Here is a 497-nt window from a genome sequence, read left to right as displayed (position 1 = left end):
GCCCGACGCCATCCCTTCCCCAAGAGGTCACCTGCCACCGCCCAGCGGCCCAAGCCAACGGACAAGCTTCTGCCCCCCTCGCTCGCTTCTCGAGCATCCAAAGCATCACGTGGAGGGGACACCAAACCCGCTGACGATCTCCAACAACTAACTCGTTGGTTTTGCCTCTACGCAGGAACGGGCGCGCGTGAGGTCTAGACTCTTGGCTAGTTTCCCACGTACAGCCCCCCACTCTCCTCCACAGAAAAAATCAAGTGTGAGCTGGAGCCGCGGGAGAGGTGGCTGAAATGGGCGCGGGGGCGAGGGGCCGTAAAGGGGTGCAGGCCAGGTGCGGGCGGGGGACCAAGGGGACCAAGGCTGTGGATGCGGACGCGCGAGGCACGCGGCCAGGGTGCAGGAAGGCACGGCCTGATCCGAGGAGAGAGAAAACGGGAGGGATGCCGACTTCGGCTGGGGGCGGGGAAGCCCCTGATAGGCGCGCGGAAGGCGTGATGTCA

The sequence above is a fragment of the Neophocaena asiaeorientalis genome, unplaced genomic scaffold (assembly GCF_003031525.2).
Source record: "Neophocaena asiaeorientalis asiaeorientalis breed wild unplaced genomic scaffold, Neophocaena_asiaeorientalis_V1.1 scaffold185, whole genome shotgun sequence".
NCBI classification, from domain to species: domain Eukaryota; kingdom Metazoa; phylum Chordata; class Mammalia; order Artiodactyla; family Phocoenidae; genus Neophocaena; species Neophocaena asiaeorientalis.
This window is presented reverse-complemented; position numbering follows the sequence as displayed.